The sequence below is a fragment of the Vespa velutina genome, chromosome 11 (genome assembly GCF_912470025.1).
Source record: "Vespa velutina chromosome 11, iVesVel2.1, whole genome shotgun sequence".
Lineage (NCBI taxonomy): Eukaryota > Metazoa > Arthropoda > Insecta > Hymenoptera > Vespidae > Vespa > Vespa velutina.
This window is the reverse complement of record NC_062198.1, coordinates 974156-1001880: the sequence shown is the minus strand read 5'-3', so window position 1 is coordinate 1001880 and position 27725 is coordinate 974156. Positions and strand designations below refer to the sequence as shown.

General features: G+C 25.6%; 1 protein-coding gene across 3 annotated transcripts in view; it reads right to left on the bottom strand.

Annotated features, from left to right (window-relative positions):
- The window catches only part of LOC124953202 (semaphorin-1A), a 327153-nt gene that overhangs the window by 29430 nt on the left and 269998 nt on the right, over positions 1–27725 (bottom strand). Inside the window, exon 1 of one of the 3 annotated variants that reach the window (XM_047504240.1) lies at positions 12395–12413. The exons of the other annotated variants lie outside the window; for them this stretch is intronic. The gene's annotated coding sequence lies outside the window, so the exon portion shown is untranslated. Of the gene's footprint in view, positions 1–12394; positions 12414–27725 lie in introns of those variants that run through there. 3 annotated transcript variants of the gene reach the window in all.

The window sequence follows — 27725 nt, the reverse complement described above, 5'->3', positions numbered from 1 at the left end:
GACACTCTCTGTGGATTCCTTTAAGAAACGAAGTCGTAGTCGGAGTGAAATTCCGTGTCGTCGATTTAAAAGTGGAATTAAGGATACTCATGGACGGTGGCATAGGAGGTTGGTAGGTGGGTGGTAGGTGGTGGGTTAGTGAGGTAGAGTTAGAGAAAGGAATAACGTAATAGCAAGAAATAGCAGAGAGGGGGAGAGAGAGGGGGAGAGAGAGAGAAAGAGAGAAAGAGAGAGAGGGAGAGCATTGAGAAATATTTCATAACGCACGGCCATTGAGAACGTTAGAAGCGAGACCTCTTCCCCCTTACCTCCGACTATCCCATCATCCCCACTCTCCCAACTCCCAAACCCTTTCCTATGAACGCTCAAACTCGATGCGTTCTCTTTTCCTTTCGGATCACGCGGAATGTTTCTTGAAAGTTTGCCAAGTGCGTCGAACACGAAGAAAAGGAATATACAGAAAGGACTGGGAGGGAGAGAGAGGGAAAAAGAGGAAGAGAAATAGAGAACAATGTTATTGCACTCCCGAGTTAGAGATTCTTTTTTCTCTTCTTTCCTTTATCTTTTCTTTTTTTTTTCTTTCTTTCTCTCTTTCTCTTTTCCTTCAGTTTACTTTTATTTATTTATTTTTCTTTTTTTTTCTTTTTTTTTTTTCTTCTTTTTTTTTTTGAAACTATCGCAAGAAGAAGTTTTCAAAGGGATCTTCAGGAAAGTTTTGTACGTAGTAAAATTTTCATTCACTGATATAATAATCTTATATACGTTTTATTTTATATTATGTTTTCTTTTTTTTTTTTTTTTTTTTTTTATGCGTGATATAGAAAACTATTGAAATGTTTGTTTTTTATTCTTGTTTTATAGATTATTTTCAATTACGTAGATAATATCCCCTTGTTCGAATATATATAATCGATTTTAATTTGAAGATTTGTTTCATACTATTAATTTATTTCCGCTCTGATTTATTTTACAAACGCGATTATATAAATAATTTGTCGAAGTAAATTTACTAAGGATAAATATTCCTTGATTCGTTAGTTATATGAATTACTTGTACGAAATTTGTAAAGTTTATAATATATTTTAATTTGAGGAATTAAATCGATATATTGCTAAAGTAGGTTTATCGATTAAACAATTTCTAAATCTATATATGTATGTAAATATAATATTGATAATAATTTTATTAATAACTTTGAAAATATTTTAAAATAATATCATAAAATTCTTTTTATAGTGATTATTGTAATTACGTAATATTTATTGATTGTAATATTTATTAACAGTAATAAAAATATGTATATATAGTAGATATTCTAATTATATAAAATTACGTAAAAATTTTCATAGTTAATTATTACGTAAAAATATTTTCTTATTATATAAAATACTTTTATGTAACAACAAAATATAATTTGAAATATTAAATATAATTTAAATATAATATATATATATATATATATATTAATCGATTTAAAATATTAATATTAAGAAACAAGCAAATCGCTTTAAAACATTTACATTAATTTATTAAATTAATATTTATATTATATCTGACATCTCATTGAATTAATATTTAATACAATATTAATATTTTTATTAAAACGATTTCTTTGTTTCTTATTATCAATATTCTTTTTTTTCTTTTCTTTTCTTTTTGACTTTTTATTTTCTTTATAATTAAAAAAATATTCTAAATATTGTAATGTCCTTAGTGTACATAAATGAAAAGGAGAAGAGACAATTAACGTCGGGACACGTCGTACGATTCCAAGTCGAGCGTGCCGACGGTTCACGACGAGAACGAGGACGAGGACGAAGAAGAGGACGACGACGACGACGACGACGACGACGACGCCACCACCGACGACTCCGAGACGACGCCAACGGAATTAAAATATTTAAGGCGGCAGATGAAAGTAACGCGACACGATAGAGAAACGCAATAAGGGAATGCTTATACGTGCTGCGGAACCTTATAACGTGACTCTCGGACTTACCAAAGAGAATACTTCGCTGAAACGAACTCGTAGAAGAATCCATTACGATATTAATGTTCATATTGTGAGCCGTATGGTAATGTGGGAAAAGCTTACGTACGAATGCATACACGAATGAGATGCCCATCCTCTCCCATAGAAAACTAGAAAAGAGTCAGACTCGGTATACTCCTAGACAACAAGCTCCTTCTTTCCTTGTTCCGTGTGAATGTACTTGAAGAAAATTATTATCCTTTCTAACGGGAAAAATTACGAAGAAAATGGACAAAAATATTTACGAAAAGAATAAGTTTTATGTATAAACACATTTGCGCGCATTTTCTTATGAGTCTTTTTTTTCCGAATGATCTATTACATTAAAAAAAAAAAAAAGAAAAAAAAAAAAAGAACAATATTTGTATCGTTGTCCATTGATGAAATGTTTTTTATTATAATTAATTTAAACAATTTTTCGTAAAATAAAAATTTTCTTGTAAATTTGACTAGTTTACTTTTTTTTTCTCTCACACATATTTTCTTTCAAAGGATAGATTACATTAAAAGAAAATGAATTATTTTATTAATACAATTTTTTGTAAAATAAAAATCACAAGGAAATATTAATTTATAAATATTCGTTCATAGCATTCTACAAATCGATAAATTTTAACGAATGAAAGTTTTGATTTCAAAAATATTTATTATATATGGATAGATTAATTAATCCTACTAGTTATGCACACCTCAAAATAATTTCAAGTTGTGCACTTGGGATGCGTTGCACTTCAGGCACTTTGAGCATGCTGTCATTTATACAGAATGAATAATTTTAACTCCAAAGAAATACTGTATATTCTTTGAAGTCTCGGAAATAATAATCTGTAGGTTTGAAAACACATTTCCAATTCTGTCATTATAAAAAAAATTCATGAATCATACAATGAGCAAATTATTTCAATTGAGCTTAAAGTTGGTCTGCAATGTCCACAGGTACAACTAAGATTAAATTAATAATAACAATATTTTTCTTAAAATTCTTCTAATATCTGTTATTATTTGCAACTAATAAAATAAAAACGAAAAATATGATCGTTACTTTCGTAAATGTATTTCATTCGCGATTAAGTAATAAGCAAATAAATAGATAAAGAAAATTATTTTTTTGGAAGGACAAATCGTCTTGTTTTTTATTACATAAAAAATTTCGAAACTTGTTTCAACAATTTTTATACTTTCGTATTTACTGCTTCGTGCAAATGTTTACATCATTTTCACTTTTATTACAAAACGAAAGAGGCAAATTAAGGCGAAGAACATTTGTTGATAAAGTTTTTCGATATCTGTAAGAGTTACGATGAAAAATAAGAAAAATTCCAAGACTTAAGGACTTTTATTCACTCTCTTTAGACTGAAGATGAGTCGAAAAAGAAAGAAAGAAAGAAAAAAGAAAAATAATAGAAAAGAAAAATACTAAAAAAGAAAAGGATAACGTCGTACTCCAGGAAAAAAGATTCTCTGCATACCCATAAAGTTTCTTAATTTTTCGAATTTCTGCCTTCTAGATTTTCCTTTGTCGGTAGGTATACGAAGGAAAAAAAAACAAATGAAAAAAAACAAAAAAACAAAAAAAACAAAAAAGAACAAAAAGAAGCAAGAAGAAAAGAAAAAAGAAAAAAGGAAAAGGAAAAAAAAAAAGAAAAATTACGGTACAGGTATGGGAATTCTTTCGAAACAACGAAAAGTCGGATTAATTAAAAAAGTTGTCGCATCGTTCGAATATCCCAGAGAGAAAGTTTATCAGATTAAAGAGCCAATACGGTCGAACTTGACATCCTAATCGTTGAAGGAAGTCGAGACGATCGTTGACGATATTGTCGCTTATAAACTTCTCTCGGCCACGGGAGTGGATTATCTCGAGCTGGTTGTTGAGAGTAAAGTGGACCCATAGGGCCCCTCGTAACACGCGGTATGAGAGACAGACAGAGAGAGAAAGAGAGAGAGATAGATATAGAGAGAGAGAGAGAGAGAGAGAGAGAGAGAGAGAGAGACGGAGGAAGAGAGAGAGAGAGAGAGAGAGAGATGGAGGAAGAGAGAGAGAGAAAGAGGGAGAGTAGCGTTAGATCGAGCGAAAGTCATTAAAGTTTCGCACGTGCCAGCCTGCCGCTGCCTGTCAGAAGCTACGACCCTAAGCCATTATTTTTTAACGGCCCTCTCTGCCGTAGTAACCCTAACTCAGCTTCATTTGCTCATGACGCATGAGAGTGAGAGGAGTCTTTCATTCGTGGTTAAAATATGACTAACGAAACGGCTACGATCGACTTTCTTCAACTTTTTATTATCAGTATAGACGTTCCCAAATAATAATAATAATAATGATAATAATAATAATAATGATGATGATAATGATGATAATGATTAAAAAAAAAAAAAAGAAAAAAGGAAAGTTGATAGATATAGATGAATTTAAAAGTTCCAAGATTATATTTTAATATATTATATTGTTGTCATCATAATTTTTATAATAAATATTTTCTTTACAAGATATTTGAAAACATTACGAAAATGTTATGAGTGATGTAAATATTTCAGAAATCATAAGGTATAATAATAATTAAAATATTTTTTTCAATTTGTTTCGTTCGAAAAATAAACATTCGAAAAACAAGAATGATAATCTATAAAAATTAATTTATTTATACTAGGGAAATCAATTATTTAAAACTCTTTGGAAGAATATTTCTTCGTGGGAATGCAGAATATCAAATAAAAGGATAAAATGAAGATTGATTCTATTATTATTACTTCTACTATATTATTGTTATTATTATGGATCAGAAATATCATTAATTTACTATATTTTCTTTTTGTATTTATTTAATATTTAGATTAACTTATATTTATTATTATTATTATTATTATTATTATTATTATTATTATTATTATTATTATTATTACAATTTTTGTATAATATTATGTATATAGAAGCGGAAGAAAAATCAACGAATTTAACGTAACAAATAAAGTAACACGACATTAAGGTTGATAAACGCCACTTGTAATCGAATCGATTAGGTTACATTGGAGCATAGTGATCAAGCGTTAACATATACGATCGTTCGTACCCCATACTACTACTAACGGTTAATTAGTTTCATTAACGGAACACATATGTCCGGTGACGCGCACGTAGCTCGGTCACTTTGCTGTAATTAATTCGATGTGTATGTAACAGTACACTAACTTACATGCTATCGATAAACACAAACACATTATCGAAGAAACATCGAAGGCATCCTTCACTTATTATTTTATAAAGATTTAAATTAAAATAATTTGTCTGATCGCGTGAAAAAAAAATACGATTTTCGTCACGCTATTAAATATTTTAAATTTACATTAATAACGGTTTGTATAATATAATATATTCGGATTCGTTATAATGATTATTATTTGTTCGATTGTACGTATAAATTTTTATTAAATCAAATTTGTTATCCACAATAATTTTTATAACAATAATAATTTATTGCAATTGTTATTGTTATTAATATATAGTAGTAATATTAATTATTTGTAATTATAATTGTTCGTTTTAATTTTGACAAAAATGTTTTATTCAATTTTAAAAAGATAATTCTGTTAATTGTAAGAATAATAATAATAATAATAATAATAATAATAATAATAATAATAAATATAACTTAATCTAAATATTAAATAAATACAAAAAGAAAATATAGTAAATTAATGATATTTCTAATCCATAATAATAACAATAATAATAATAATATATCCGTGTAATCATTACATTATTATCCGAATTTGTATTAATAATAATTATAGCTCATAATTAATCATAATATAAGCATAATATTAATAATAATTTTAATATAAACTTTTTTTAATGATTTTTAAAAATAATATTGATATCGTATATCAACAATTATATCATAATTATAATAACTAATTGGCCTATTAATAATTCCAATCACTAATTGACCTATATAATTGTCGATATTAACAGTAATATCAATAAAAATTGTGTGTGTGTAACGTACCATTTTAGAAAAATATAACAACGATATATACTCAAAAATGTTTCTGAAAGATAATTAAGAAATAATAATAATTTAACATGGCGAACATTATCGTTATTCGAACTGGTGTAGAAATACTAATTAAACTACATAATCAATCGTTAGTCAATCATTTCATTATTCTTCCTCGCAATATATATATATATATATATATATATATATATATATATATATATATGACAGTTACGGAATTCGTCGTGTTCGCGCTGGATTATTAAATTAATTAAGTTTGGAAAAGTTAAGAGGAATATTTCGAAAACTTTTCGTAATTGTCTATGTAATTATATAATACATATGTATCTCTGTTGGGAGTTAGTGTATAAAAGGAAAGATGGCAGAAATAAAACATCGGAATAGCAACAGAGACTTGATTTGTTCGAGCGAATTTTGTCGGAAATCAATATCCCAGTCGTTTCGTTGGTTTTCATATTCCCCTGTAATAACACTTTTCTCTATTTTCAATTTTAGGAATAGTGATATGCAATAATAAAAAAAAAAAATGGTTATTACGATTTTTTTTTCCTTTACTTTCTCCTTCCTTTTTTCTCTTTTCGTATAGTTTACGTATATATTATATTATTTTATTAGCGTATTATATAACCAAAAGTAATGCGTTTGAAATAAATTTTTTCTTTCTTTTTTCTTTTGTTTTTGGTTTTAAAAATATAATTAAAATATTCCAACAAACATGTCCGAATACAGTGGTTATGGATTGAGAATGATGTTCGTTTTATTTTTTCTCTTTTTATAGTTATAAGTTTCAAAAAATTTACTCCGTGTCCCGTTTTTCCATGGATTATGTAAAATCGTAAAAAAGTGATCCCGTTCTTCTTGTTTCCTTGTTGTTTATTTAATTAAATATAATTACTTATTAAATTTATAATTTTTTTTTCATGTATATATATATATATATATATATATATATATATGGGTATATATATATATATATATATAACATGTATATATATATATATATATATATATATACCTAATTATTTACGATGTTTCAAGTAATTTATATATATATTTTTTTTCCTGTGAAATAATAAATTTATATATCAATAAATAAAAAATTCTCAGGCAATAGACAGTAGAATAAATTTTTTAATCAAAAATATTTTCAACCGTTGAAAATCAGAAATAAAGCGAACATTACTATGGTCCATGTTAAAACGCGAAATATAAGTGTGACTAAATCTATCTAATTTGTAGTTTTCATTTCTCTGAGTATCTTCTCGAATACCAATGTACCTGACTCGTATAATATTCCATATTTCGAGATAAAATTGGGTATTCGCATATCCACATGTCCAGAATATTCGTGTCACCAGGCTTTTGTCCTAATATATTACAAGAGTATGTAATATTACGATTTCGAAAAAAGAAAAAAGAAAAAAGATCTGAATAATATATAATAAAAAGAAAAAAATGAAACAATAAAAAGAAAAAAATATAATAATTTTTATATACAATTTGATTCATTTTTACGAACGAAAAATATTTATCATTCTGATATATTATTATATAATAATAATAATAATAATAATAATAATAATAATGATGATGATAATAATAATAATAACAAGCAATATATTTGTTATAATAATAATAATTATAATAATAAAAAAAAAAAAAAAACAATATTAATTCACTCAATGAATTTTTTCATATAATTTTTTCGTATAATTCATTACGAAGTTTTTTCAAATGTTAAATGTTCATGTCTATATATGACATTTGTGATTACGTTTTGAATGATTCGAGATTACTAGTTGAATGTTAGCAAATATATATGTGAATAAGAGCGAGAGAGAGAGAGAAAGAGAGAGAGAGAGAGAGGATGAAAGAGTAAATGACATTTTAAAATCATCACCTCTCTTTTGTATATACTGCAATTGACACAAAAATATTCGTTTGATTGGTAAAGGCCTTTAACAAGTCAATCTTTCTGATCGACACGTAACAGTTTCTCGGCCACAATAGATCGTATAAAAATAACGGCTATTCGTTTTTGTTGTATAAGAGATGTAAAAAAAAAAAAAAAAAAAAAAAAAAAAAAAGGAAAAAAAAAAAAAAATACAATTTTATTCGAGAGCAAAGTTTTATGGTATTCTTTTTTTTTTTGTTTTTGTTTCTTTTTTTTTTTTGATCAAACAAAAACATATTAAAGAATTCCTCTTCATCAACGTAAGCATGACTATTACTGCTTTTGATTCAGAAAATTTTGTTATTGTAAAAAAAAAAAAAAAAAAAAAAAAAAGAAGAAAAGAAAAAGAAAGAACTGTTTCTATTAACATAAACGTAAATATTTAATAAATAAGTATCTATCATATCGAGTACAACGAACGATTATGTCGGAATTTTATATAAAAAAAAATACTAGTATAATTTGTTTTGATATAAAATATCAAAAATTTTCAGTAAAACAAAAAATATTATAGCGTTATTCATTCAGATAGTAAAATAGTAAAAATTTTCAATAACGAATAATCTTTAAACGCTTTATTTATTTAGATATAAAATAATTGAATGATTTTAGTAAAAGAAGAAATACTAGATATAAAATTTATCTTTAATTAAATATAAAGTATCAAATGTTTTCAATAGAAAAAAAAAAAAGAGAAAGAAAGAAAATATAATGTTATTTATTTAGATACAAAAAGATACTAAACATTTTCAATGTATAAAATATCAATGTTATTTTTTTAAATATTAACCATTAAAAAATTTCGACATTACTTATTGGCCAAATCAATATTTTTTTACTTTAACTTATTATCAATATATATAGTTTAATTTCTTTTTTTTCTCCATAACATCGATTTTATCAAATTCAATTATATCAAATTCTAAAAATGTTTGCTTTATTATAATATTAAAATTGATACTTTTGTTTTAATCCAGTTAAGAAAAGAGCGTTCCTTCAATTTTTTCCCATGAATTCAGGATGGATGGTCCATAAATTTCATGGGTGAGTTGGCCGTATTTCTTCAATAAAGTAAGGTCCTATACATCAGTCACTGAGTAATGGTAAATGAAAGAAAATTTTTAAAATAATAAATCATGACACCATCTAATACTTCTATTAAAACTTGCCAATCAAGATATTGCCAGAGTTATCGATTCAATTTCAATTTCAATAAAAAAAAAAAAAAAAAAAAAAAAAAAAAAAAAAAAAATACCAAACGAGCAAACATTCACGATAAATAACGTAGATTTTGACGTCCGATGAATACGTTAATTTCGAAAAAGAAAAAAAACATTAAAAGGATTAAAAGAAAGGAGTTCGATGAAAAGAAAACAAATAAATTAGTGTCAAAAAAAGAAAAAAAAAAAATAAATAAATGGACAGGCTGCTAAAAAGATCTACAATTTCTTTCTCAAGCAACGACATAGAAAATTTTTAACGAAAATGTATGTGCAAAGTGTAAAAAAAAAAAAAGACAAAAAAATATAATACAACGAAGAAAATTAAAGACTGGATAAAACGCAAGTTTCATATTTACGTAAATAATTTTGCGAATCCTGTAAAAAGTTTATCTGAAAACGTTAAATTTTGCAAATTTTATTTGTTTTATCTATTTTAACTATTTTTAATTATTTTAATTAAACATTTTATACAATTCTAAGATTTCTTTTCGACGAACCAAAATTCTACTTAATATAAATACCAACAACAACGAATTCTCTTTTATATCTTATCTTATAAAAAGTTCTAAAAGATAAATATTATTCGTGTAAAAGATCGATGAATTAAAATAGAGATTTATTTAAAAGAAAAACAAACATTGAAACACGTTCGAAGATTTTTATATTGTTTCTTATTTCTTATTTCTTTTTTTTTTTGTTATTGTTGAAATGGCTACATCAATCGATACGCTAAATCAAGATCGATTAATGATGAGAAATTAATAAACAAAACAAAATTACGTATTTAAAAACAACTATATTTATTAGTTATTAATTAGACGATAAAATTTATAACGATAACTATTTCTAAATAAACAGGCGATCTCGAAAACTTACAATCCTTTCGAAACCTGCTTGATATCCTCGTATTTTGTTATATTCTTTAGATTCTGATGAAGGAAGAAGGAAATAGAAAAAGACGAAGGAAAGGAAAAAAGAGAGGAAATGGAATTCGATCGGCCATGTGCACACGTGACACTCATCGTTACAGTCTCACCCTCTCTTCCATCTCTCTCTTTCCATCTTTCTCTTGCAACACTTTATCCTTCTCCTTTTTTCAATTTCGAGACTCTCCCGATCAGAGAAAAAGAGAAAGAGAAACAGAAAAAGAGAGAGAAAGAGAGAGAGAGAGAGAGAGAGAGAGAAAGAAAAAAGAGAAAGAAAAGAGAGAGAAAAAAGAGAAAGAGAGAGAGAGAGAGAGAGAGAAAGAAAGAGAGAGAGAGAAAGAGAAAAAAGGAATGAGAGAAGGGAGGAAAGCGCGACTGATTCCCCCGATGGCTCAATTTAGCGGAGCTCTTTCGAGAGCTAACACGAGGGGAGTGCAATGCTATGTAACATGAATGTATCGACGCGAAAAATCCACTTACCTAGCTCGATACGCAATTCAGGATCGACGTATCCAACAGTGTGAGGCATGCCTATCTCTACGTCTGCATTTATCTACATGTACATATGTACATACGTAAGTAACGTAACGTAACGTAACGTGTATATGTGTTGTTGTTGTTGTTGATGTCGTTGTCGTTGTCGTTGTCGTTATCGTTATCGTTATCGTTGTCGTGTCGTTGTTGTTGTATTGTTACATTGTGTTCGTATATTCGATCGTGTTAAGTTTAGCTCATATATCTTCATGCTTTATCTGTACGCTTTATATATGTGTATAACGTCCTATATATATATATATATATATGTATGTTCTCAGAAATCTGCTGCGGATTAAATAGTCGTTAAAATCAATAACTTTAGAAAGCTATATTAAATTCCGTATTACGTATAAGAGGTTACGTAGGTTTTAGCATACGTTGACATGAATTTTAGATGGTATCAATTAAATGATAATCGTTTTGATAATAAACGTTTTGAATATGTATTTATTTTTTTATTTGTTTTTTTTATTTTTCATTTCTTTTTTTTTTTTACTTCTCTTTCTCTTCTTCTTTTTCTTTCTTTCTTTTCTTTTTATTATTTCTTTCTTTTTTTTTTTTTTTTTTTTTTTTGTAAATCAGCCATTAGTCTCTAGTTTGTTTTCTCGTGCTTTTATTATTCGAATTGTTTTTTTGATTATGGAAGATACTGAACAGATTTTTCTTTCTGTTTTTTTTTTTTTCGTTTTTTTCTTTTTTTTTTCTTTTTTGTATACTATATCAAATTCATTCTTTGAATTATATTTATTAATTTCTTTCCTTTTTTTCTTTTCACCTAAAACTTTACCATCTTTACGTGCAACTATATTATTTCTATTTTTCTTTTTTTTTTTTTTTTCATACATTAAATCGTTATAACAATTTTAATAATGATTTCGAACAGAAGATTCTTTTGACAAGGAATATATTCTTTCTTTTTTTTTTTTTTTTATACTAACGTTGAATCATTTTACATCGAAATCATTTTAAAAATGTACACAAGGAAATATTGTGTAAAATATAATATTCCCTGCAACTATATCGATTTTATTTCGATAAGGGTTTTTTTTTTTTTAATGATGAATCCGATCTTTAAAAATTATCATATCCAAAATTATCGCACCAAGTTAATTTTGTTCGTTATTTTAATAGGAAAGTACGTGAAAACTCGATCTGGTATTACGATAACAAAGTTGTCATTAGCGGATAATCCGAATAAACATCTACATTTAAATTAATATAACAGGACGTTAAGTTTTTTCTTTTCCTTTTTTTTTTTTTTTATAAGTACTTATATAATAAATGAAACAATATTTGAATGAAATACGAAATTTCATTCATGATAGACATTAAGATTTATACAATACATTTACCGTTAATTAAAAAAAAAAAACTTAAATTCGTACTGCATATTAAATTCATTTTGAAAACGGACCATCAGTCCTCGATGTTATATTTATAAAAAAAAGAAAAAAGAAAACGAAAAAAATTCCCCCCCTCACTCTTATTTAATCGTTTTCACCGTTTAAGAAATTCTGTAAAACGTTACGAGGAAGTAGAATGAAAGTTAGTCGAACTGTATCGAATTTTTCAATCAATTTAATTTTTATTTGATCACAGTAAGATTCAACATCGCCTTTAATATGAAACACTAACAACAACAACAACAATAACAACAACAACAACAACAACAATTACAACAACAGCAACAACAACAACAACGAACCTCTACTACTCTTCGATCGTTATCATCAAGGTATTAGTTATACCACTGGACTTTATTTTTTTTCTTTTTTTTTTTTCTTCTTTTTTTTTCTTATCTAAAAAAAAGTAGGTTAATGTCAGTAGGAAGCCATGACTAAGAGTCTCGGAGGTTTATCGTTAGAGAACTCGAGTGGAAGCCGCGAGGGAACAATGCTGGGCCGATTATAAATAAAAGATCATATAAATGTGGTATGTATATGTGTTGGTGTAACTGTAAGGTAGTAACGGTTAATGTTGACTGCGATTAAGCGTGCCGCGGAGTTCGCGATGCAAATGTAAGCTTCAACTAACGATATCGTAGCACCGATTGTTGTTCTCTCTCTCTCTCTCTCTCTCTCTCTCTCTCTCTCTCTTTAATAAAATGGACAATGTCGTTTCTTTGTGTGCTCTCTCTCTCTCTCTCTCTCTCTCTCTCTTTCTCTCTCTTTATCCTTCGAGTATTTTCGGTCTCTACCCGAAAAGCATACATTCGTAAAATGTGCACCGGTGCGATAATGCTACGGTCAAAGTTCTTCCATTTTACGGTACGGTACATTTTCAGGTATTCCCTGCTGAATAAACTAATGTTGTCTATGGTTCCTACAATACCAGGTATTGTACATTATACTTTCAAAGAATTTATATTATGTTTATTATGATCATCGAGAATTGTTTTAACTTTCTCTTTTTTTTTTTTTTTTTTTTTTAATGTTTATATGATATATATGTACATACATACATATATATATCTATATCTATATATATATATATATATATATATATATATATATATATATATATATATATATGTAGGGATGTTTCTGGTTCTTGAGATGTTTGAATTATTAATCGAAATTATCTTCGAACGAATCTAGATACATGAAGTTTCGATACATATCGTCATATTTTTACAGAAGAATAAATTAATTTTGATCAAAAACAAAATGATTACATGATGATATAAACAAAATGATAAACATTATTCTTATGTTCTACGATCAAACAAATTTTTTCTTCCTTTTTTTTTTTTTAAATGATCATACGATAGATACATAAATATATACATAGATATATATAAGGATCTTTTTTTGCTTTTTGAGATATTATCTTTTGAAGATATTTGAAGATCAAAAATAAAATGATCTTTCCTTTTCTTCTTGATCATCCGTTTCTTCCACGAATGAACATAAATTTGATCGTAATGTAACAATAAAAAAGAAAATTATTCGATGTAAGCAAAAGTTGAAAAAATGGTTGGATTAATAATCGAAAAGGAATAAAAGACAAAAGAGAAAAAAAGAAAAAAAAAATTGAATCGAACGATTGAGTCGATCAAACGGAAACGACTTATATACATATATGGAGAGCCATTTTATGGGCAAACCAATAAAGGTCTTTGCACACGTATCGACATAAGTTATAATACGTAAGCACTATCACATAGTGTGCTATAAATCATAAGCTTAGATCAATCATCATTCAATCGTCATTGAAGAAAATACAATTCCTCAATCGTCAATCGTATGTCGCCAATTTGTTCCATCTTTCATTTTTCTAGTGTATTTATTACTATACTTAAAAAAAAAAAGATTATACTTTTATTAAAAAAAAAAAAAAAAAAAAAAAAAAAATAAAAAGACCATTGACGTTTGGTATTCATTTCATTCATCTTTCTTTGCACTTTTGACGCTTCTCTCATAAAATAAACACGTTAAAAGTTCTTTTTCTAAAGTTATTCAGTTTATTATATTTCATATTAAAGTTTTTGTATTTTGTTCTTATTTTTGTTATTAAATTAAACGAAAGATAACATATAAAGTTATTTGTCATTGTTTCTCCGAGACGGTAACATTTATAAAACTGCTAAAAAAATCTTTAATTTCGAAGATCTTATTTAACCCTAATTGTGCCTGTGGAATGTAGTAAATCCCAGATTAACTTTGAACTCAATTAAAACAATTAGCGCATTGCACGATTTATGATTTTTATTTTTTTTTTATAATGACAGAATTGAAAATGCGATTATTATTTCCGATACTTTAAAGAATATACAATACTATTTTGAAATTAAAATTATTCATTCTGTATAAATGACAGCTATTCAAAGTACCCGGGGTGTAGTGCATTCCAAATGCACAATTTGAAATTATTTTGAGGTGTGCACAATTATATAGTTAATAGAATTATTTCAATCACTATATAAAGATACGTATACCTCTACCAATCTATCCATCCATTAGCGATACATGAAATTTCAAATTATCGAATTTAAATGTCGCGAATTAATTATGTCGAATGGTTAAAATAATTAGAATTAAAAAGTAAGATCCGTAATAATTTCTTATCCTTTTTTGGATAAAAATTATTAATACTTTTACGAGTATAACAGATTTTAATACAAAGAAAAAACGTCGAAAAAATTAATCGACTAAGATTAATTTCTTTATGCCGATGATTGTGCGTGAATGTTATAACAGGTAAAAAGTTATCAATTCGCATTAAAAAAAAAAAAAAAATATTCGAGGATGTAAAAGAAGCAAACATTTATCGGAAAAAATTTAACGATGAGGAGAAACGTAGAAAATGTCGTCGAGTCGTTGTCGAATAGACGTCGTTTATTTTTTTTTTTTTTCCTTTTTTTTATCTCTCTCTCTCTCTCTCTCTCTCTCTCTCTCTCTCTCTCTCTCTCTCTTTTTCTGCATTTTCTTTGCTTGAGTTTACAAGCACTAACGATAGACACCGGTCCTTCTTTTTCTTCCCTCTTCAGGATTAACCGATCGTCTTACGTAAGGACGCATCGTTATCTCTCGCGGAATCGTTTCGTTCTTCTTCGCTAACGAGTTGTTTTCATCGAGTCATATTCGCCACAATGATGTCGGAAAGAAACGATGAAACTCTCCTTCTTTTTCTTCTTCTTCTTCTTTTTATTTTTCATTTTCTTCTTTTTATTTTCCATTTTCTTCCTCTTCTTCTTCTTCTTCTTTTTTTTCAGCTTTAAACTTCAGCTAGAAGCTTCTCAGAGAGTTCAGTTTCAGATTCAGCTTCAAGTTCAGCTTCAGTTACAGCTTCGAAACGTCTCGACGACGGACGTTGCCTCTTCCGGTTATTCGTTGAAAACGTCTCGGGCAACGCCTTATTCTCGTTATTTAATTGCTTCCCTCTCGTTCGTCATTCCTTCGCTAATGAGATTCGCTGAATCCCAAAGACGTCGATCTCTTCTATAGGGTTGACATTTTTCTCTTTATTTGATTTTTTTCCAAAGAGATAAAAAGAAACAGAGACAGAGAGAGGGGGGAGGGGGGGAGAGAGAGATGTATGTGTATGTTCGTGTGGATATGGGTATGGATGGATGAAAATAGTTCTGCAGACTACTTTCTCAATTACCTTTTTATTGGATTAATTAATGATCGTTTTGATTAATAATGCTAATATATCTATGTTATATTTGTGATGTAGTTTTTTTCTCTTTTTTATTCCTTTTCTTTTTTTACTTTTAACGCAGAATTTTTATGTAAATATTATAGTAATTAAGATATACAAGATTTCGATTTAATTTATAATAAAAAAAGTTATTCCATATAATCACTTTCCGATCTCTTTTTATTGAATCAAATGACGTGCGATATATATTTTGTATTATATTAAATTGATTTAAGATATATTTTTATATAGTAGTTATAATTTCTTTGCTTTGAATATAACATTTTCATGATACTATTTTTAGTTAGATTTAATTTATAATGTAATATAATATTGTCCTTAAAAAATTTGTTGTGAAAATATTCGATTATAAATATATAAATAAGAATAAGAATTATTATTATTATTCTTTTTTAATAGATTCCATTGAATTATTTAATTTCTATATTATACTTTAATATCTTTTATGATTATATTTTTTATTTTAAATAATTTAAATTCAAATAGCTTGATAATAATGATGTAACAAAATTGTCTTTAAATAAATTCATAAATAGGAAATATATTATTTTTTTAATGAAAATAAAATGTTACCTATACATTAAAGATATAAATATAAATATTTTACAATTTATTTTAATAATAAAATATTTTTTGTTTAAATTTACTTAGTAAGAATATTATAGAATATATATATATATATATAAATTTGATATTTTTTCTGTAAATTATTATTCCTATTATATAACAATTTTAAGATTACGAATTGTTAAATATATATTTTATTAATTATTACAAGTGAATTTATAAAATGAACAATTTTTATATAAACATTTTATTAAATTGTGATAAATTAAATAGATAAAAATAAATAAAACTACATGAAACAGTTACAAATGTTTTAACATTTATTATTCGAAAATATTTCGAATGGTTAATAAATTTTTTTTATATCAAATAAAGAATTGAAAAATTTCTTGCTTGTATCTAATGATATAATTAAATATAAACGTATACTTTATCAAAATTAGCTATCAATAAATGGGTATAAACATTCTTATTTTTTATATTTAATACCCATATAAGAAAATGAGACAAAATATTTTAAGAATCACCATAGAAGTGAAATTTTTCGTTTACATTGTTTCTTCTCTTTTTTCTTTTTCTTCTTTTTTTTCTCTTATCTCCTCTTCCTTCTTCTTCCTCATCGTTTATTCTAGGTAGCACTCTTTCCTGTTCATCGTCTTTCTCTTTCTCTTTCTCTTCTGGGATTACCTTGGCTAAGAAAGCACGTGTTGTCCCAACGAAATTGAAGTGCACCCAACAGGCTTGGTTAACACACGGGAGACAGTCTGCCGCTTCGTTGGATAGAAGGACGTTCGCATGACTGGTCAGAAAGCATCAGACAATGGCCTTGATGGCTGCTCATGGATTTTTTCTTCCTTCTTTTTTCCTTCCTTTCTTTTTCCTCTTTTTTTTTTTTTTGTACCTTTTTCATCGATTATAACGTTTAGTCAATTAATTTCAATACATTTTTTTCCTCGTATACAATCTCCACAAACCGATTGTCATAATCATAATTTAAAATAATTTTTAACATTGGATATATTGTTCTATATTTTATAATATTAATTTAAATATATTTATATTATATATGTATATATAATATATTGTATACTATATTGCGTATCGCACGCAATTAGAACAAGCTATACCTCACAAACGGATGAAAATAGAAACTAATGTTATAGGTCAAAGTTAAATGATATTAGTTGGTGCATAATATGCAAATAATTTTATGAGCTTTTGTGCATTGGTGCATCAGAAAAATGCAACTGTTCTTTTTCTTTTTTTTTTTTTTTTAACGTAAACCTATATTTTTGATTGCATCAATTAATGCATTTTTTATACTCTATATAAAAATATTAACACACTTATGTCCTAAACTATACAATATATATACATACACATATATATAATATTGTAATATACTAAATGAAAGATAATATATCATATTATAATATTTTGCAATTTATATATGTTCCAATTTTGTTAAAATCTAGGTCGACCTGTATTATCATAATGACAATAATAAATTGGTGCAACCTACTTAATCATTTCCGATAATTACTAAAGTATGAAAGTTTGATAAAAAAAGAAAAAAAGAAAATGAATTTAAAGAAAGAAGAACTTGTTCGAATAATTAGTGAAGTTCGTGAGAATTTAATCTCTATACTAAGGTTAATAAGAGTACCTTAAATAAAAATTTCAATGTATTATACACACACGCACACATCTATGTAAATATTTATATCTAAGATCTTCACAAATATGAACTTTCATCTTTTGAAAAAAAGAATCAAGATATTTTTAAGATCTATATGTGTGTGCGTATTATTATATATTGTATTATATATATATAATTTGTTTAACTTTATAAGAGAAACAAATGCAATTAAAAGTTTGTCTTGTTACTTGAATTTAGATGGAAATTATGAAAATTAATTGTTACCGGTACGCTTTATAAAAAAGTCAGTGTTCATTAAAACAACGCCATGTAACTTTGAAATTAGTCTTGACTCATATATCTGTATTTTTTAAGTCCTATTTGATTTTTACGGCGTAAAATTGTTCATATCCGAAAGTTTCCTAAGTAGTATAAGTTATACTATAAGTTTCACATTTTATAATACTTTTTTTTTCCAGATATCTAGAAAGAAAATTGGTTTATGTCGGATCATAAAGAATATAAACAGATGAAAATTAAAAATTAAATTTTTACGAATTGTTATGGTATAGTTATATTACAAATTAATTATACGTATTAAAAATTTCACCTGAAATAATTTCTTTCTATTTTTTTTTTTTTTTTTTTTTTTTTTTTTTTTTTTTTTTTTTTTTTTTTTTTTTTTTTTTTTTTTAATTAGAAACGAGAAAAATTCAGTTATATTACGAATTAATTATACGTATTAAAAATTTCACATTAAATAATTTCTTTCTATTTCTTTTTTTTTTCTTTTTTTTTTTTTAATTAGAAACAAAAAAAATTCAGTTAAAGGTAATTAAAACAAACTTCATTGTAGATATCAAGGATGATACTATCACAAATTATTACGATTAATATGATCGTAACAATTGATAATGATCATTCAGGAATAGTTTTTAAGAAATACAAGAAAATCTAGACGCTAATTCATCGTCTTCATCGTAAGAATTTCCAATGGTGCAATAATTTTTTTCACGAATCCTTTGCACTCAAAGTAGATACCTATTGCCTCTACCATTTCTATCAACTTTTACTTTCGAAGCTTCCCAGAGGAAATTTCAACTTCTCGTCTCGTCAATCTCCAACCAAATTTTCTACAAGTTCCTTGAAGAACCACTCGTTCGAGTTCTCTGCTTCTCCAGAGCGAAATAAAGCAAAGAAATATGCATATGTTACGTTTGATCTACACATTGTACGATATATTAGGTTACTTCCTCTTTTCTTTTTTTTTTTTTTTTTTTTTTATTACGCATATTCTAAATGAAACAAAATTTGGAATCATTAGTATTGGATAAATAATACCATGATACTTCGTTTTATTTATTTATTTATTTTTTTTTTTTTGATATTATTATATCCATATAATATTATTTAAACTATTACATTTCTTATTATTAAATTTATATTATAAATTTAAAATATAAATATTTATATAGTTATATGATATTATTATGTTTTTTTTATATTTTGTGTTCAAACATTTCTTTTAAAAACTTTTTTTATAATTTTTGCATTATCGGGAAGTATAATATAATATTTAAATATATTACGATATTATAATATTTTATAGATAATATATTTAAAATTTCTTTGATGGTGATAGAATTGATTTATTTAAATATATACATACATCATAGGTATTTCTTTCTTTTTTACATCAACAATTAAATTTCTCTATCTCTCTCGTAATTTTTTTTTTTTTCTAAATACATCTATAAATTTTAAATGTCTCAAATGTAAAGTTAATTGAAGACAGCTGATTTTGACAGGTCAATTAAGTGAGGAAATCGAACTTTTCCTTTTTCTTATTATTATTATTGATTATTATAGTACATTCTATATATCTATATTAATAAAGTTTAAAACTAAAATAAAAGATGACAGAGGCAAGTTAAGGAGATCCAATGGAAACGATATCCAATGGCGAGTTAATTTAACTCTTTTCTGAAGACCCGCGATCAACGAATGATATTTGCTTATCAAACCCTTTTTGTCTTTCAGTCTGTACATATACATATGTATATATAGCTCTGTGTGTGTGTGTGTGTGTGTGTGTGTATATATATATATATATATATATATATATATATATATATGAATCCTCTTCATACTGACTTTGTTTACATCGGTATAATAACCGAGTGAAAATATCTTCAAACACTTTGAAGAAACAACACTTCAAACAATAGTACACAAAAAGTATAAAAAGGAAAAAGGAAGATATCGTGATGACCAAAAATGTTATCGCTAGTGTTTGGAGTTACAAACGTAAGGTAAAAAACAGAAAAAGAAACAAAAAAGGAAAAAACAACTCTTCGCGAAAGCCGATTCTTCGAAAGCCGTGAAATATCTTGGAAAGTATTTTCTTCTTTTTTATTTATTTTTGTTAGGTGAAGAAAACAAAACAAAACAAAACAAGAAGAAAAAAGTAATTCTATTGTTTTTTTTTCTTTTATACGTAAAATAATAAGAATGTTAACGATACTTTTTAATAATCTTTTTCTAAATAATTCCATTTGAAAATAATATTAATAATTTGTTTTTTAAATATATATATATATATATATATATATGAGCCGGTTATTTTGAAAGTGGCCTAACTCCATTTATCTTCAAATCGATATATTTAAGGGTTTGCATTTCAATGAATTTAAAAATATACGTATAGGATACTAATGAGTCATACTACTTAAATGTATCTAAGGGTGTTAAATTTATAGTTCCTATTAAAATATTGGCAATTATTAAGTGAATAATATGCGTTTTCTTATCAAGAATGGAGTTAGGCCACTTTCAAAATTAATAATCAGATTCATTATAAAATTTGAAGGTGCCCAAGTCCATTCAACATAATTTAAGATGCTTCAAATTGAAAAGAACAACACTCAATTTATTTTACATATCTTTAAAACACTTCGAAAACATAATTTATGCAATTTAAAACATTTTTTAACTACATAACGTACAAAATTACAAACATAAATTTATTACAAAACAATTTACTACTCATCTAGATTTTGTGTTTGTGAAAGGGATTTGAAGAAATCATGATGTTCTGGTGGTATATATCGTAATAGGTCAATTATATCCTTGAATTTTGCTGTTGTAATTTGTCTAATATTTTTATACAGTGATGTCAATACAATATTTTCGAACTTTCTTGGTCTACCCCGACGTGGTAATAAATTCAGGACTTTAAAATTTTCATTTTCATTCATTGATTTAAGTATAAATGGAATTAGGCCACTTTCAAAATAAACGGTTAAATTATTGAACTAACTCTGAAAACTTATGTGTCAAGAATTATCGTATTTGCTCGGAATATAAGCAATTTGAAATACTTTACTGATAAATAAGATAAAACTAACCGAATCAAATTTATTTCGTTACGTTTTCCAATTTATTTTCTTCATATATATATATATATATATATATATAGAAAGTCAAATTTGTTTAATATTATACTTACAGATTATGTTATATTATTCATATGTATGTATTTATACATTATATTTATACGTTATATTATATTATACATTATACATTATATTATAGATATGTATGTATAATATAACTCTTTAGAAAAGAAATATATTGAATTTTTATAAATATTTCAAATATAAATAATTCAACGATCCAGTTATTTGAAACAAAATCGAACAAACTAGACAAAATCGAATTTGTTGAATATCAGGCTTACACACATATATTATACAGGGTGATTCATAATAATTGTCAATAACTTATGAATTATCAACGAATTTTAATTATTTTATTTTATTTTATTTCATTTTTTTTTTAATTATTAATAATCACCAATAGAAAATTCATTATTATATTTGATGAAAAAATCTAAATTTTTGAATATTTTTTTGCATTATTTACATTTTCCAAAGATAATCACATTAAAAATACATTAGAGTGGATACAAATTAAAAAGATTTTCTTTTTGGAAAAGATTTGACCTGAAATAATCGTGAAATAGAATGAACTGAGCATCCTCGAAAACTTTTAGAAAACGTTCCTTAACGTTTGTATTAAATTTAATTAAATGAAAATACAATATGATCAATTTTTAATATGCGTTCTAAAACATATTTTTCGAGTTATTAACTAATTGATGATAATAAAGAAGAAAAAAAAAAGAAAGAAGAAATATTAAAATTAAAATTTGTTGGTTAATACATATAGTTACAAATTTTGAATTTATTACAAGTTATTTTGAATCACTTTACACACACATACACCCCCCCCCCCCCCCCCAATAATATAATATATATACATATAATTTCCTATTAACATTTTTCTTATAAATAATTCAACGATCTAATAATTTTGAATAAAACATCGACAATATGAAAGATTTTTTTATTACGTATTTCTATTAAAATGTCATCAAAAATGAAATAATAATTCTCTCTCTATCTCTCTCTCTCTCTCTCTCTCTTTCTCTCTCTCTATCTTTGTCTTTTTCTCTTTTATACATGGTATCGATAAAGTAAAGACCACAGAGACTATCATGATTTGCAGGAAAGCCCCTTTACCAGGTGAAATCTAGGTCTTTGATTTTTCGACACGTCGAGCAAGCTAATCGCACGTGCATCTGACACGCGTATCCCATTCGCTTCTAAGGCTACTCGTTCGTTCCTATAGAAGCTGAAACTCAACGATCGTTATTGTTGTTAGCAAGGCAACAAGTGGTATGTGAGGGTGCACTTGATTCGCACGCTGTTCACAATCAACCAAAGCCGATATTTTGATGACGGCCGAACGCACGCAACCCTAACGGCTGTCACGCCAACTAGAAACCGATATATATATATATATATATATATATATATATATATATATATATAATTAGGTAACAATGTGTATGTGTATATATATATATATATATTGTTACCTAATATCGTTTAATTGTTTTCTTTGATTTATTATACTTTAAAATATATTTCATAATATCAATATCAATTTTATAAATTGATCTTTATTTATAATTATTTACGAAGAAATTCAATTATTTAATCTAATTATTCCTGTATACAATTATTAAATTATTATTTAATTCATTTTATTTATTTTTTACTTTTTTAATTAAGAATTAATTTAATTGCGACATATATCATGAACGATGCTAAAGGGTGACTTCATTATAATCGTATGTTATATTCGTCGTCATCGTTATCATCATCATTAAATCATTATTTATTAAATCATCGGCTTGATTTTATTTATTATTTTATTAGTAATCATATATTTATTTATTAATTAATTATTATTCACTCTATATGATCAGTAACGATTATAATAATAATTTAGAACGATTCCATTATACATAGGCATATATTTAAATAATTCATTTGACATTATTATCTATAATGTTATTGTTAATATCAATAATATCATTATCTTATTCATTATTAACATCATTTATATCATTGAATTATTTAATTAATTTGTTTGACAAAGCAATGAATCATAAAAGCAATTAATATACGAACATTTATTTAAATAATTCGTTTTTTGATTTATAAATAATAAGAAAAAAACAAAAAAGAAAAATGAAAAGGAATAATGGATGACTTTCGTTCATAAAAATCATTGATGAACCACGATCCAAAATCTTTTATCAATAGAATATAATCTAATAAAATTGAAGTTTTAATTAAAATGATTTTATTAACGAGGATATATTTGAACTATCTTTGTCGATTTTTCAATCAATTTTCCGATTTCAGGAAAACTTTCGGGAAAACTTTGGATTACTTTAACAATGTTAAGTTCGAAAAGTCCTTAAGAAAGACACATTCACAAAGTCTTAGAATCGAATTTTGATTGAAATTAAAAGCTTTCTGATAATTTCATATTCTAATAATAAAACTAATGAAAGAGAGAGGGAGAGATAGATAAATAGGTAGAGAGAGACAGAGAGAGAGAGACAAAGAGAGAGTATAATGGCAAAGAAAGAGAAGGGAGAAAGACTGGGAATGAGTATGGGAATGAAACTAAGAACTTCTTTGCCTTTTGTGTTCTCGAGATGTAATTTCTCCGGACATCTCAATTATTCAGATATTCTGTATTGGCGTTAATAAAACATTCCCCGCGTACTCTTTTTCACTGATCAGTACGATCAAAGGATCTCGGTTTAACAAGAGTACAAGCAATTTTGTAGAATTTAACAATCCGTATATATGTGAATATACATGTATATATATATATATATATATATACTATACTTTGAAAGTATATATATATATACTTTCAACTAAAAGTAAAACGTTTAATAATTAAAATGCTCACTCTGAAACGAAAGAATAAATTTATTTTACAGTATTATATTCGAGCTTAAAATGTTAGATATTCTCTATCTATCTATCTGTCTATTTCTCTTTCTCTCCCTCTCTTTCTCTCTTTCTCTTTTGTAGAATTTAATAAAAAGTGTGAATCTTTGAACAAAGTAAAACGTTTAATAATTAATAAAAGCCGACTGTTGGAAAAAATAAATTTATTGGATTGAATTATATAAAAGATTAGAGCTTCCGATATTTTCCCTTTCTCTCTCTCTCTCTCTCTCTCTCTCTCTCTCTCTCTCTCTCTCTCTCTCTCTCTTTTCTATAGAATTTCAATTTAATAATTAATAAAAATTGATTGTTGAAAAGAATAAATTTATTAAATAATAGGATTGAACGATATCAAATATAAAACTTGTACTCTGTTGATATGAGATCCCGAAGTATTTTCATGAGGAAAAAAGCTGCAATATGATAATAATGTTTAGAATTATTCAAACAAATGACAAGGTCGTCCGCATAAGATTGCCATTCACGCGAGAAGGGATTGTCACGGTAAGACGCCATTAAATTTATTTTTTTTCTCGTCTCATGTTTTTATAGTCATTTACATGAAAAGCTTTTAATAACATTAAAGATAAATTATTTGATAAGTATATTTATTAGACTTGTGTATCTTAAAATTCATTATTATTTGTTTAAATGAAACAATTTAATAGATCATTTCTCGAATTAATTTTATTTCTTTTTCTCGAGCCTAAGATGTTAATTTATTTATTTAATTTTTAAATTTTATTAGATCTTTATTTGATTTTACTAGATACATTTATCAGTTGATATACTTGGACTTTTATCTAATATGAATAATAACAATTTTATAAAAATTGTTAATCTTAATTAGATATACATATCTTACACAATTATTTATAGTTAAATATAAGTTATTTATAATAAAATATTACATACAACCTGAATGTCTGAAGTAATAAGCGTATTCAATAGCTTATTAAAAGATATATTCACGATTAAAAATATTTTCAATTATCTAATTAAAATTTATTACTTTATAAATCTAATCGTTAATGGGTGAATTCAGATAGAAATTCTTTGAAAAAAGATGCAATATATCTGACATATTACATCTTCTTATAAGTACTTACAATATATTACATCACATTACTATCCTCATTACCTAATATAAGTAGTTAAAGAAAGAAATGTTATCAAATGATGGCGAACTTATGGGCCATATATAAAATGTATCATATTTTATAGGAAATAACTCATCATATATAATGCTATAAGAAAGAAAAAAGGAAATAAAAAGAAGAAAAATAAAAGATGAAGCATTTCGTATATCTACATAAACGATGAAATATATCGGTTAAGATTCGAAACATTTCTTTTTTTACAAAATTAAGGCGTTAAAAAACATTAACGATTATAAAACAGCGTAGTATATATTATTTTACTATAACTAAAAAGTACGTATCTTATGGGGTAAAAAACATTATATATATATATATATACAAAATAAATTATAGTGTATTTTATGATAAAGAAATTAGAGACTACGTTAGATTGTAAATTAGATCTCTACGGTAAGATCAATTTTCAACGAAGATGAAATTTATTGGAATTTATAAAATTAATTTATAAATGTATTTTCGATCCATATAGATCTTCTTCGGTGATTCTTGCAATCAAAATTAAAATGATTTTATAAAGATCGTTTTGTTTGTCTTTCGCACTATAAAGAACACAATATAGGTTCGATGCATCGTATGCTACAAATGGGTTCATGAATACTGTGAGACTATTGATTGTTGCATTTAATTATCTCTAAAAAAGCAAAAAAAGACAAAAAGAAAAGTAAAATAAGAGACGTTTTAATTTTAAATAATAATTATAACTTTTAATTATAATCTTAAACAGGAACTTGTATAAAATAATTAATTTTGCAATCATTTCTATTTTCTTTATTTACGTGATAAATAATATTTGACAAACTAAAATGTTCTTATTAAATATTTATAATGTAAACGAATGAGAAATATGTATAGTAGTATAAAAACTTTTAATGTTTACTTTATATTTAATATTTATCTATTGTTATGTTTGCTTAACATTTATCTCGTTACATAAATGTTTAGACTATTAAATTTAATGTAAATAATTAATATTATATAAATAAAGTGATTAATAGGAAATTAATTAAATTGTATCATTTTAAAAAGTGGAAAAAAGAGAAAGAGAGAATTTATTTAGCAGTTATCTGAAAAAATTTTAAATGATCAATATTTTCTCTCTCTCTCTCTCTCTCTCTCTTTTTATCTCTCTCACTCTCTCTTTTCAAAGTAACTGTCATACATGGTCATACAGATCGATGTTATTTTATCAAAGAAAACGAGTAATCGATGTTCTTTGGCGAGAATGATCAACGGTATTTCACTTTGCGATACTTGCCTTTAATACTCTTTCAATGGATACTGTGTTTAAGAGTATCATACTTTATAATGTGCACGTCTATCTTAATTTTACCCTTCGGAAGAGATACCCAATGATCGATCGATCGTACAAACGATTCCGAATGGACGAATTAAAATCATTTATGTGAAAAAAGAAAAAAAAATATATATATATATTTTTATATATAAAAAAAAATATATATATATATATTTTTATATATAAAAAAAAATATATATATATATAAATTATATCGAAACGAAGACAATTTGTTATTTGTTTTACGTAAGAATATTTTAAAATTGAAATATAAATTATCCCAAAAAAACGATTATCCCAATGATAGGAATTTCGTATTAGACATCAATTAAAGTTATTATTAATTTTAATGGAAAAAGAATTTCTTTTTTTTTTTTTTTTAATGATCACGAATATCGATTGTTGTTTTTATTGATTGCAAAAAAAAATATAAAAAGAAAAAAAAAAAAAAGAAAATTCTGTGGTAATGCGGTAATAATTAATTAAAATTTTACTTGTTGTTAATGCAAAATTATGTAGAATTAATGCAAATACCGATTGTTGTTCACATTGATTGCGATTCTCTGTTAACAGGTAATTAAAATTATGGTTGATCTGAGTAAGGAATTGTTTAAAACGAATACAAACATTGATTGTTTATTCTCATTGATTGCATTCCTGTATTAAATGCCTATACGTTAATTAAGGTCTTATCAGTAGTAAAATTCTTTTTCCCTTTTTTTTTTTTTTTTTAGAATATATACGTATAAATATCGATTGTTATTTGCATCGATTGCAATTATGTATTATAAATTAATCGAAATGAACAATTTACGATAACGAGAAAATTTTTT